The sequence below is a fragment of the Rhipicephalus microplus genome, unplaced genomic scaffold (assembly GCF_043290135.1).
Source record: "Rhipicephalus microplus isolate Deutch F79 unplaced genomic scaffold, USDA_Rmic scaffold_205, whole genome shotgun sequence".
NCBI classification, from domain to species: domain Eukaryota; kingdom Metazoa; phylum Arthropoda; class Arachnida; order Ixodida; family Ixodidae; genus Rhipicephalus; species Rhipicephalus microplus.
Window position 1 is genome coordinate 137,501 of NW_027464776.1, and position 12,500 is coordinate 150,000.

At 60.9% G+C, this 12,500-nt stretch overlaps 1 protein-coding gene and 2 non-coding genes across 3 annotated transcripts in view; 1 reads left to right on the forward strand and 2 right to left on the reverse strand.

Moving 5' to 3' along the window:
- LOC142792126 (uncharacterized) overlaps positions 1–12,500 on the forward strand; it is a gene marked incomplete at both ends in the record, with an annotated part of 286,387 nt that overhangs the window by 130,488 nt on the left and 143,399 nt on the right. The window lies entirely within an intron of this gene.
- LOC142792133 (5.8S ribosomal RNA) lies at positions 813–965 on the reverse strand. The gene has a single exon (XR_012890679.1). It is a non-coding gene; the product is annotated as a 5.8S ribosomal RNA (ribosomal RNA).
- Positions 2,685–4,499, reverse strand: LOC142792154 (small subunit ribosomal RNA). The gene has a single exon (XR_012890699.1). It is a non-coding gene; the product is annotated as a small subunit ribosomal RNA (ribosomal RNA).

Sequence of the window (12,500 nt, forward strand, 5' to 3'; positions counted from 1 at the left end):
GCCGCCGCCGCAAGGGCAGCCACGCAGCCTGGCGAGAGGCATCGTCTCGTGTAGCGTCGCCCCCGCCCCAACTGGAGTGGCCCAGTTTTTTGAACGGGACGGGAACTGCGAAGCACTTAGACCGACGGCGGACTACGACGAGAACGCCTTAAGCTTCGCCAACGTTTCGCCAACTCGTGCGGGAGACTTTTTCCGCTTCGCGGCAAGTCGTCGCGCCGTGCTCTCCGCATCAACCGCGTACGCAGCGAACCGCAAACGTCGGGCGCAGCCTCCTCACCTCCCTGCGCTTTGCGCGCGAACGTTCCCTGTTCGCGCGGCAAAGCCTGGAGGAGGCACGGCCCCGCAGCGTGTTCGAGCGCCCGGTCTACGGGACACCCTGCTTACTTCGAGGGCAACAAGCGCAACGCAAGGCTGCGATCTCGCGCACTTTGCGCACGGCTGGAGAAGCTTTGCTGGCCGGCTTTCGCTCCTCGTGTTTACCGTGCGTTAAAGTTGCGCGTCCGTGGCTCTCGCAGCTCTTGCGCGCCCGGTCGCAGAGAGGAGTACGCAACCTCGACCGCACTTTCCCTGCAGGCTTCCTTCCGACTCGAAGTCCTGCGGCGGTCTCAACGAGGTGCCACATCCTCAATGCAGTCGGTCGCCCCCGTTTCGGTTGGGCTCTGGCACGACGGTCGCCACCGTCTCGCCCTTGAGTGGCCGCTGTTGGCGCTCGCTGTGAGGTGTTCAGCGTGCTGTCCGTGTTGCCGACGCGGTCAAAACGAGTCGACGGCTCACGTTCCCTTGTGCGCCGAAGGCTCTCTTGATATGTGATCCGACCCTCAGACAGACGAAGCCAAGGGAAGACCCAAGGCCGCAATGTGCGTTCAAAGAATCAGTGCTCAGTGTGTCCTGCAATTCACACCAAGTCTCGCAGCTGGCTGCGTTCTTCATCGACCCGAGAACCGAGTGATCCACCGCTTAGAGTCGTGAAAAAGTGTTTGTTCAATTCCGTACAGTCAAAACCAAACGTTTCTGGCACTCGGCCAAACAGTGGCCAAGAAGGGCGCTTTTCAGCGCACGCTTGGACTCCAAAACTCTGCCGCGCCTTTTTCGGCTGCCGCAAATCGAGCAAACGGTGTGTTTCGGACGGCGTTTCGCTTCCGCTACTTGCGAGTGCTTTCGTGGTCCACCCCTCTATAAATACTCGGGAGGCGTCGAAGCCGGTTCTCCAAGCCGGACCCGTAGGTATCGTTGTGTGCTCGCTCTCATTGGCCCGCCTAACCAGAAAATGCCTGCGGTACACCCATTTGGATAAGAGTGCACGCAGATGCGGGCCTCGACGGCTACACATTTCCTCGGGCGGCCGCCTCCCGGCCTCCGTGGAGCGCGGGATGCACGGTCCCATCGACAAGCCTCTCCCGTTTTTACCGTGGCGTCGCGGTTCACCACGGCGGGCGGGTCGGTCTCCTCCGCATAAAAAGGGGGACCCCCGCTTTTTGTTCCACGAAATCGCACAAGCTTTTTTCGCATCCACGGTTTGCCACCGCACACCAAAATGCCGATCCGGCTGCCTACTTTAGCCAACAGGTGGAGCCAGGCGCGCCGTACTTGCGCGGCACTTCCCACGTCCACCGAAGTCGGTGCCAAGGACCACTTTCGGCGCCGGAGCCGCGTACGAGCCTACTCGAGGCGGAAGAACGAAGCCAGCAAGGGCCTGGCCGCAAGTGCGTTCAATTGTCGGGACGTCCAAGTCCCTCGTTCTTCCGTGCTTCCTCTTTCGGCAAGTCGTTGCGGCACCTTCCCAAAGCGCGCAGACCCGCTAATCGCGACGAGCGCGACGTGGCCGTGCCGCCTTTCCCTCGGCAGCAAGCAAAACGCCTGGCAACGTCGACGCTCCCCTAACCGCGATCTCGCACCGTGTTTCGTGTGGCGAATTCAAAAGCCGGCCGGCGCTGCTGCAACCATTACGGTCGGTACGCATACGCCGCGGAGGGCGGGACGGTCATCGGAGCGTGCGGTTCCTCCATCGAGTACTGCGCACCTCGGCCGTCGCATCGCCGTGCCATGACCGGCCGCGCGTCAACGCGAACCGGTGCCAGCGAGATCCCTCGCCTGCAAGAACCGACCGGCAGCCTCCGTCACCCGAGGACGCGGAGGCGCTTGCCGCGGACGGCGGGACGGTATGCACTGGTGCACAGCGGACCCGTCACATCGCCAGTTCCTTGACCGACCGCCGACGCTTGTGCCGTTCCTCTCGTACTTGGCAGTCGCCGCGCGATTGTCGGGTCTCGTTCTTGCACGCTCGAACGGTCGGGAGGGCACTCGGCTGGCGTTTCGGGAACGCGCAGCCTCGCCTTCTACCGACGTAACCACGACTCGCCGTTCGCGCTCCGCCGCTCCTGTTTACAGTACTAGGCGGTCCCGCAGCGGTCGGGTCGCGCATTTCGAGCGCTTCGAGCCACGGTGCAGTGGCGGGTCGAAAGCCGACCTATGAGTGCGTTGCGCCGTTTGTACCCGCGTCCGCCACCTGGCCGACCGTCCAAGGTCGCGGTGTTGGCGTCCGCTGGGCGCAACAATTTGTCACGGGGTGCCGCTCCACATTCAGGCAGCCCCGTGGGGAAAAGCCGACCCCGCGTCCAAACGGGGTCAGCGGCAAAAAGTGTCGGGCGCAGACGCAGCTGAGGCGCTCACCCTTCACAATCCGTTAATGATCCTTCCGCAGGTTCACCTACGGAAACCTTGTTACGACTTTTACTTCCTCTAAATGATCAAGTTTGGTCATCTTTCCAACAGACCGGCGCAACCGAAAGGCCGCGCCGGACATCGGTCCGAAGACCTCACTAAATCATTCAATCGGTAGTAGCGACGGGCGGTGTGTACAAAGGGCAGGGACGTAATCAACGCGAGCTTATGACTCGCGCTTACTGGGAATTCCTCGTTCAAGGGGAACAATTGCAAGCCCCTATCCCAATCACGAAAGAAGTTCCACGGGTTACCCAGTCTTTTCAGACAGGGATAAAGACACGCTGCTTCCTTCAGTGTAGCGCGCGTGCGGCCCCGGACATCTAAGGGCATCACAGACCTGTTATTGCTCTGTTTCGTGCGGCTAGGAGCCGCTTGTCCCTCTAAGAAGGTTGTAAGGTGCTGGGAACCCCGCACCTATTTAATAGGCTAGAGTCTCGTTCGTTATCGGAATTAACCAGACAAATCGCTCCACCAACTAAGAACGGCCATGCACCACCATCCACCGAATCAAGAAAGAGCTCTCAATCTGTCAATCCTCCCAGTGTCCGGGCCGGGTAAGTTTTCCCGTGTTGAGTCAAATTAAGCCGCAGGCTCCACTCCTGGTGGTGCCCTTCCGTCAATTCCTTTAAGTTTCAGCTTTGCAACCATACTTCCCCCGGAACCCAAATACTTTGGTTTCCCGGAAGCTGCCCGCCGAGTCATTTGAGTAACTCAGGCGGATCGCTGGTTGGCATCGTTTATGGTCAGAACTAGGGCGGTATCTGATCGCCTTCGAACCTCTGACTTTCGTTCTTGATCAATGAAAACATTCTTGGCAAATGCTTTCGCAGTAGTTCGTCTTGCGACGGTCCAAGAATTTCACCTCTAGCGCCGCAATACGAATGCCCCCGTCCGTCCCTCTTAATCATTACCTCGTATTCCAAAAACCAACAGAACAGAAACGAGGTCTTGTTCTATTATTCCATGCAAGTTTATTCAGGCGACTCGCCTGCGTTGAGCACTCTAATTTTTTCAAAGTAAAAGCACCGGCCATCTCGAGGCACACAATGAAGTGCACCAAGAAAGAACCGGCATGATGTTCAGTCCGAGCCGTCGCATCGGGTAGATGCACTACTCGTCTGGAACTGAGATCCAACTACGAGCTTTTTAACCGCAGCAGCTTTAGTATACGCTATTGGAGCTGGAATTACCGCGGCTGCTGGCACCAGACTTGCCCTCCAATTGATCCTCGTTAAAGGATTTAGAGTGTACTCATTTCAATTACGGGGCCTCAAAAGAGTCCCGTATTGTTATTTTTCGTCACTACCTCCCCGTGCCGGGAGTGGGTAATTTGCGCGCCTGCTGCCTTCCTTGGATGTGGTAGCCGTTTCTCAGGCTCCCTCTCCGGAATCGAACCCTGATTCTCCGTTACCCGTAACAACCATGGTAAGCAAGTAACCTACCATCGAAAGTTGATAAGGCAGACACTTGAAAGAAACGTCGCCGGCTCGTGGCCATGCGATCAGCACAAAGTTATCCAGAGTCACCACACAATACGGGCCGAAACCCGATCGATCTTGGTCTAATAAAAGCACCCGTTACCCAAAGGGCTCCAGGCTCACTGCATGTATTAGCTCTAGAATTGCCACAGTTATCCAAGTAGGAAGAAACGATCTAAGGAACCATAACTGATTTAATGAGCCATTCGCGGTTTCGCCTTATTTCGGCATGTACTTAGACATGCATGGCTTAATCTTTGAGACAAGCATAAGATTACTGGCAGGATCAACCAGGTAATCGTTCGACTGCGCGTCCGTCCTCGCCCTCGGCGGGCCGGACGCAGTCTGTGTGCGGCGGAGGCCACCTTCAGGCGCCCCAACACGCTTATTTTGCACTCCGAGATGACGGCGTTCGAGCTCGCTACGGCACAACCTTCCCGAAAGACGAGTGGGAGCCGTGCGGCAAGAAGCACGTTCATGCTCGCTCTTTTTCGTTGCATCGACTCGGTCGCGCCGTGCGGGTTGCCCAAGCCCGCTGCACTGTCGGTGGACCGGCCGGAACTAGCAACGGAGCCGAGACTGCAAAGCCGCCAGACGACGGGTCACGCCCGCGTCTTCGGCGCTTTCGCATCTGAATCGCCCGAGGACGACACGGAACACACCTCGATATCGTGGTAAAACGGCACCGTCCGACAACCAGCCCCTAACGCATCAAGCGGATGAGGCTGCAGACGACTGCCGTGGATTCCCCTGGAGCAGACCCGAGGACACGCTTGACGAGGCCGAAGCCCGCCGCATATCAGACACCCGGTCGCTTTCGCGTACGCCGCTCACGAGAACCCCCACATAATAGCAGCGATAAGTACCCAGACCTCCTTGGGCCCTAATACGAGCGTACTCGAGAAAATTTCACCGCGGGTGTGCCCCGAAACGTGTGGCATGTTGAGCGTGCCACAAGTCTACGTCGCTCTCAAACCCGCCGAGGTCGTAGAATTTGCGACCCTACTCACGAAATTCCCACCGAGGATACGGCCGCAAACGTACCGCACCTTGGGTAGGCCACGAGTTTGTGCAACACTACGCTGACGGCACAGCACCGAGGTCGTGCGCGCACGCACGGGAAAATTCCGCCGCGGTTTCTGCCGAAAACGTGAGGCACCACGACTCTCCGCAAGTTCGCGTCGACTGCGAAAGACCGAAGTCGTGAACGACGTGTCCGCTACTCGCCGCCGACACGCTGGACACCAAACGTACAACGACTCGACGGCGTCGTAGAGGCCCACGACGCGGTTTTCCTTAACGACGTCTCGGCGTGGCACCGACAGGTTAGAACGGCCGACCAACGTTCCCTGTCCGCCGTTCGGCTCAGTCGAAGGGCTCGGCGACTTCGGCAACGCTGCGAAGCCGCACGGTGACGCACGCCATGTCCCCATTTTTTTTTTCTTTCTGCGTCTGCCGGGGTGCCCCTATAATAGCAGCGATAAGCACCCAGACCGCCGTGGGTCGCTCGCCCCGGCTGACGTGGTTTTTCGTACTCCTGCGGCGGTCGCCGTCAAGCACGTCCAAATACGCTACTTTCGTGGGCGCATTCACGCTCTTTCGCTTCGCCGGAGTGCCAGCACTCACTCTGCCAAAAACGGCGAACATCCGAGCGGCGGTTCCCACTTTTGCGTCGGCGTCGCAAACCCCGCCCCGGCAGACGAGGTTTGCCGTACTCGTGCGACGGTGGCCGGCGGGCACGTCGAAAGACGCCGATATCGTGCGCGAATTGGCGCACCTTGGCTTCACCGGAGTGCCGCCACTGACTCCTCCAAAAACGGCGAAGATCCGAGCGGCGCTTCCCACTTTCGCATCGGCGTCCCGAACTCCGCCCCGGCTGACGCGGTTTACCGTACTCGTGCGACGGTCGCCGGCGAGCACGTGGAAAGACGCCGATATCGTGCCCGAATCGGCTCCGTTCGGCTTCGCCGGAGTGCCAGCACTGGCTCGGCGAAAGACGACGAACATCCGAGCGACGGTTCTCACTATTGCGTACGCGTCGCAAACCCCGCCCCGGCAGACGCACTTTGCCGTACTCGTGCGACGGTCGCCGGCGAGCACGTAGAAAGACGCCGATATCGTGCCGGAATCGGCCCCGTTTGGCTTCGCCGGAGTGCCAGCACTCACTCGGCCACAAACGGCGAACATCCGAGCGGCGGTTCCCACTTAGCCGTCGGCGTCCCGAACTCCGCCCCGGCAGACGCGGTTGCCGAGCTCGTGCGACTAGCGACCGCGAAGCCGTCTCGCGACGCCGCTTTCGTGCGCGGCTCCCACTGCGACCTGGGTCACCCGAGGTCGACGAGCAAAAAAGAATGTCGAAAAAAATTTTTTTTTTTTTTTGCGTCTGCCGGGGTGCCCCTATAATAGCAGCGATAAGCACCCAGACCGCCATGGGTCGCTCGCCCCGGCTGACGTGGTTTTTCGTTTTCCTGCGGTGGTCGTCGTCAAGCACGTCCAAACACGCCACTTTCGTGGGCGCATTCGCGCTCTTTCGCTTCGCCGGAGTGCCAGCACTCACTCTGCCAAAAACGGCGAACATCCGAGCGGCGGTTCCCACTTTTGCGTCGGCGTCGCAAACCCCGCCCCGGCAGACGAGGTTTGCCGTACTCGTGCGACGGTGGCCGGCGGGCACGTCGAAAGACGCCGATATCGTGCGCGAATTGGCGCACCTTGGCTTCACCGGAGTGCCGCCACTGACTCCTCCAAAAACGGCGAAGATCCGAGCGGCGCTTCCCACTTTCGCATCGGCGTCCCGAACTCCGCCCCGGCTGACGCGGTTTACCGTACTCGTGCGACGGTCGCCGGCGAGCACGTGGAAAGACGCCGATATCGTGCCCGAATCGGCTCCGTTCGGCTTCGCCGGATTGCCAGCACTGGCTCGGCGAAAGACGACGAACATCCGAGCGACGGTTCTCACTATTGCGTACGCGTCGCAAACCCCGCCCCGGCAGACGCACTTTGCCGTACTCGTGCGACGGTCGCCGGCGAGCACGTAGAAAGACGCCGATATCGTGCCGGAATCGGCCCCGTTTGGCTTCGCCGGAGTGCCAGCACTCACTCGGCCACAAACGGCGAACATCCGAGCGGCGGTTCCCACTTAGCCGTCGGCGTCCCGAACTCCGCCCCGGCAGACGCGGTTGCCGAGCTCGTGCGACTAGCGACCGCGAAGCCGTCTCGCGACGCCGCTTTCGTGCGCGGCTCCCACTGCGACCTGGGTCACCCGAGGTCGACGAGCAAAAAAGAATGTCGAAAAAAATTTTTTTTTTTTTTTGCGTCTGCCGGGGTGCCCCTATAATAGCAGCGATAAGCACCCAGACCGCCATGGGTCGCTCGCCCCGGCTGACGTGGTTTTTCGTTTTCCTGCGGTGGTCGTCGTCAAGCACGTCCAAACACGCCACTTTCGTGGGCGCATTCGCGCTCTTTCGCTTCGCCGGAGTGCCAGCACTCACTCTGCCAAAAACGGCGAACATCCTAGTGGCGGTTCCCACTTTTGCGTCGGCGTCGCCAACCCCGCCCCGGCATACGCGGTTTGCCGTACTCGTGCGGCGGTGGCCGGCGGGCACGTCGAAAGACACCGATATCGTGCGCGAGTCGATGCTTCTTGGTCTCGCAGGAGGGCCGCCACTCACTCCTGCAAAAACGGCGAAGATCCGAGCGGCGCTTCCCACTTTTTCGTCGGCGTCGCAAACCTCGCCCCGGCAGACGCGCTTTGCCGTACTCGTGCGACGGTCGCCGGCGAGCACGTCGAAATACGCCGATATCGTGCCCGAATCGGCCCCGTTTCGCTTCGCCGGAGTGCCAGCACTCGCTCGGCCAAAGACGACGAACATCCGAGCGACGGTTCCCACTATTGCGTACGCGTCGCGAACCCCGCCCCGGCAGACGCGGTTTGCCGTACTCGTGCGGCGGTGGCCGGCGGGCACGTCGAAAGACGCCGATATCGTGCACGAATTGGCGCTCCTTGGCTTCACCGGAGTGCCAGCACTCACTCGGCCAAAAACGGCGAACATCCGAGCAGCGGTACCCACTTAGCCGTCGGCATCCCGAACTCCGCGCTGGCTGACGCGGTTGCCGAGCTCGTGCGACTAGCGACCGCGAACGCGTCTCGCGACGCCGCTTTCGTGCGCGGCTCCCATTGCGACCTGGGTTACCCGAGCTCGACCAGCAAAAAAGAAGGTCGAAAATTTTTTTTTTTTTTTCTGCGTCTGCCGGGGTGCCCCTATAATAGCAGCGATAAGCACCCAGACCGCCGTGTGTCGCTCGCCCCGGCTGACGTGGTTTTTCGTACTCCTGCAGCGGTCGCCGTCACGCACGTCCAAATACGCCACTTTCGTGGGCGCATTCGCGCTCTTTCGCGTCGCCGGAGTGCCAGCACTCACTCTGCCAAAAACGGCCAACATCCGAGCGGCGGTTCCCACTTTTGCGTCGGCGTCGTAAACCCCGCCCCGGCAGACGCGGTTTGCCCTACTCGTGCGACGGTCGCCGGCGAGCGCGTCGAAAGACGCCGATATCGTGCGCTAATTGGCGCTCCTTGGCTTCTCCGGAGTGCCGCCACTCACTCCTCCAAAAACGGCGAAGATCCGAGCGGCGTTCTCCACTTTCGCATCGGCGTCCCGAACTCCGCCCGGGCTGACGCGGTTTACCGTACTCGTGCGACGGTCGCCGGCGGGCACGTCGAAAGACGCCGATATCGTGCCGTAATCGGCCCCGTTTGGCTTCGCCCGTGTGCCAGCACTCACTCGGCCAAAAACGGCGAACATCCGAGCAGCGTTTCCCACTTTCGCATCGGCGTCCCGAAGCCCGCCCCGGCAGACGCGGTTTGCCCTACTCGAGCGACGGTCGCCGGCGATCACGTCGAAAGGCGCCGAATTCGTGCACGAATCGATGCTTCTTGGTCTCGCAGGAGGGCCGCCACTCACTCCTGCAAAAACGGCGAAGATCCGAGTTGCGCTTCCCACTTTTTCGTCGGCGTCCCGAACTACGCCCCGGCTGACGCGGTTTACCGTACTCGTGCGACGGTCGCCGGCGGGCACTTCAAAATACGCCGATTTCGTGGGCGCATTCACGCTGTTTCGCTTCCCCGGAGTGCCAACACTCACTCTGCCGAAAGCGGCGATCATCCGAGCGGCGGTTCCCACTTTTGCGTCGGCTTCGCAAACGGCGCCCCGGCAGACGCGCTCGTGCGACGTACTCGTGCGACGGTCGCCGGCGAGCACGTCGAAAGACGCCGATATCGTGCTCGAATCGACCCCGTTTCGCTTCGCCGGAGTGCTGCCAGTCACGGCGCAGAAAACGGCGAACAAGTGTTTTTTTTTTTTTTTTCCTAGAATTTGTGTTATAGAAGGCACATTTGATATCGGACGATAATTTTCAACTTTATCACGCGCACCGATTTTCGTGTAGAGGTTTGCAAGTTTATGGGAATTTCTCCACTTGGAATAATGCGATTTAGTAGTACTACGAGAACTTCATGGATGTACTCAAGGGTACGGGGCAAGTCAGTTACGTCAACACCTGCAGATTTTTTACACTTCAAACTGAAAATTGTTGGTTGTGAGTCCTCGTGTGATATTAAAGGCCGATTCGCTAACACATAGAACAAAGAAAGAAAGGAAGAAAAAACGCCCGCGCTCGCTCAAGAAACCTGGGTTCGCAACAAGTGGCAACAACAAGCAACCGAGCGAGTGCGCCAAAACCCGTGGCGGCCGAACAAACGCGAAGTCCCAACCGCGTCAGCCGGGGCGGCACGGGACAGGAAAAATCACTTCAGCCGGGGCGGCGGGGCACCGAATAAACCTCGTCACCTCGTCGCAGGATAAAAGAGGAAACAAAAAGTCTAAACAGCGTCTGCTGGAGCGAATGCGTAATAAAACAACAACAACAACAAAAAAAAAACACCCGCGCTCAAGAAGTCTGCAATCACCACAAAAGGCGACTGTGACCGAGCAGCGTCAGCCGGGGCCGTGCGGAAACGGAAAAACCGCGACTACCGGGGCGTCGAGGCACCGAAAAATCCACTTCAGCCGCGGCGAAAAAAAAAAACAAAAAGAAAGACGGAGGGGGGGGGGGAACCACGTCTGCCGGGGCGAAGGAAAAAAAAAAAACGCGTCTGCCGGGGCGAGCCCGGGTGCGGCACCACCGGGAAAACTGTGGCAAACAGACATGGCGATCGAGTGAGTGGGCCGCCAGCCAGGCTCAGCCAAAAAGTGCAAAGTCCGAACTGCGTCAGCCGGGGCGGCAAAAACCACGTCAGCCGGGGCGGCGCAAAAAACCGCGTCTGCCGGGGCGGCACGAAACCGCGTCAGCCGGGGCGGCGCGAAAACTGCGTCAGCCGGGGCGAAAGAAAAAAAAAAAAAAAACGCGTCTGCCGGGGCGAGCCCGGGTGCGGCACCACCGGGAAAACTGTGGCAAACAGACATGGCGATCGAGTGAGTGGGCCGCCAGCCAGGCACAGCCGAAAAGTGCAAAGTCCGAACCGTGTCAGCCGGGGCGGCAAAAAACCGCGTCAGCCGGGGCGGCGCAAAAAACCGCGTCTGCCGGGGCGGCACGAAACCGCGTCAGCCGGGGCGGCGCGAAAACTGCGTCAGCCGGGGCGAGCCCGGGTGCGGCACCACCGGGAAAACTGTGGCAAACAGACATGGCGATCGAGTGAGTGGGCCGCCAGCCAGGCTCAGCCAAAAAGTGCCAAGTCCGAACTGCGTCAGCCGGGGCGGCAAAAAACCGCGTCAGCCGGGGCGGCGCAAAAAACCGCGTCTGCCGGGGCGGCGCGAAAACCGCGTCTGCCGGGGCGGCGCGAAAACTGCGTCAGCCGGGGCGAAAGAAAAAAAAAACGCGTCTGCCGGGGCGAGCCCGGGTGCGGCACCACCGGGAAAACTGTGGCAAACAGACATGGCGATCGAGTGAGTGGGCCGCCAGCAAGGCTCAGCCAAAAAGTGCTAAGTCCGAACTGCGTCAGCTGGGGCGGCAAAAAACCGCGTCTGCCGGGGCGGCACGAAACCGCGTCAGCCGGGGCGGCGCGAAAACCGCGTCTGCCGGGGCGGCACGAAACCGCGTCAGCCGGGGCGGCGCGAAAACTGCGTCAGCCGGGGCGAGCCCGGGTGCGGCACCACCGGGAAAACTGTGGCAAACAGACATGGCGATCGAGTGAGTGGGCCGCCAGCCAGGCACAGCCGAAAAGTGCTAAGTCCGAACTGCGTCAGCCGGGGCGGCAAAAACCGCGTCAGCCGGGGCGGCGCGAAAACCGCGTCTGCCGGGGCGGCACGAAACCGCGTCAGCCGGGGCGGCGCGAAAACTGCGTCAGCCGGGGCGAGCCCGGGTGCGGCACCACCGGGAAAACTGTGGCTAACAGACATGGCGATCGAGTGAGTGGGCCACCAGCCAGGCTCAGCCAAAAAGTGCTAAGTCCGAACTGCGTCAGCCGGGGCGGCAAAAACCGCGTCAGCCGGGGCGGCGCAAAAAACCGCGTCTGCCGGGGCGGCACGAAACCGCGTCAGCCGGGGCGGCGCGAAAACTGCGTCAGCCGGGGCGAAAGAAAAAAAAAAACGCGTCTGCCGGGGCGAGCCCGGGTGCGGCACCACCGGGAAAACTGTGGCAAACAGACATGGCGATCGAGTGAGTGGGCCGCCAGCCAGGCACAGCCGAAAAGTGCCAAGTCCGAACTGCGTCAGCCGGGGCGGCAAAAAACCGCGTCAGCCGGGGCGGCGCAAAAAACCGCGTCTGCCGGGGCGGCACGAAACCGCGTCAGCCGGGGCGGCGCGAAAACTGCGTCAGCCGGGGCGAGCCCGGGTGCGGCACCACCGGGAAAACTGTGGCAAACAGACATGGCGATCGAGTGAGTGGGCCGCCAGCCAGGCTCAGCCAAAAAGTGCCAAGTCCGAACTGCGTCAGCCGGGGCGGCGCAAAAAACCGCGTCTGCCGGGGCGGCGCGAAAACCGCGTCTGCCGGGGCGGCGCGAAAACTGCGTCAGCCGGGGCGAAAGAAAAAAAAAACGCGTCTGCCGGGGCGAGCCCGGGTGCGGCACCACCGGGAAAACTGTGGCAAACAGACATGGCGATCGAGTGAGTGGGCCGCCAGCAAGGCTCAGCCAAAAAGTGCCAAGTCCGAACTGCGTCAGCCGGGGCGGCAAAAAACCGCGTCTGCCGGGGCGGCACGAAACCGCGTCAGCCGGGGCGGCGCGAAAACCGCGTCTGCCGGGGCGGCACGAAACCGCGTCAGCCGGGGCGAGCCCGGGTGCGGCACCACCGGGAAAACTGTGGCAAA